The sequence below is a fragment of the Sinocyclocheilus rhinocerous genome, unplaced genomic scaffold (assembly GCF_001515625.1).
Source record: "Sinocyclocheilus rhinocerous isolate Xijiao unplaced genomic scaffold, SAMN03320098_v1.1 scaffold4860, whole genome shotgun sequence".
In the NCBI taxonomy this organism is placed as follows: domain Eukaryota; kingdom Metazoa; phylum Chordata; class Actinopteri; order Cypriniformes; family Cyprinidae; genus Sinocyclocheilus; species Sinocyclocheilus rhinocerous.
In genome coordinates, this window is record NW_015656155.1 from 39,195 (window position 1) to 39,653 (window position 459).

Here is a 459-nt window from a genome sequence, read left to right on the forward strand (position 1 = left end):
CGCTATTTTCATGGCGATCTCTGAATAAATTATACAAGGTATACAATTAACAAAAGGTACACTAAAATGCACACTAGACAAAAATTCTAAAATACTTTTAGGTAATACATTTTAAAATAAATCAGTTAGACACACCTCTGAATAAAACAGTTGTTTATTTACATTAAAAACAGTACAATCCAATAAAATATGCTTGTCATTTTAACTCTTCATACTTACTTGACTAGTCAGTGTAGTTTTTGGTGCATTAATGTGCTTGTGACCCACGTGTTACATGTCACTCAACTAAGAACACCACGCCTAGCTAATTTTAATAACCACGCCCCCTAGGAGGATCCACCGCACTGCTCATGAATAATACGAGAACCAATCGCTCCCTCCCGCCCCTATCCGACACAAACACACACCTACGTTACTTCTCTCTCTCTCTCTCTCTCTCACACACACACACACACACAC

The 459-nt window shown here is 37.7% G+C and overlaps 1 protein-coding gene across 1 annotated transcript in view; it reads right to left on the reverse strand.

Annotated features, from left to right (window-relative positions):
* LOC107719526 (7SK snRNA methylphosphate capping enzyme-like) overlaps nt 1-442 on the reverse strand; it is a 9,991-nt gene extending 9,549 nt beyond the window's left edge. The window contains exon 1 of the mRNA XM_016526947.1: nt 220-442. The gene's annotated coding sequence lies outside the window, so the exon portion shown is untranslated. The remainder of the gene's footprint in view (nt 1-219) is intronic.
* Nucleotides 443-459: the final 17 nt, after the last annotated feature.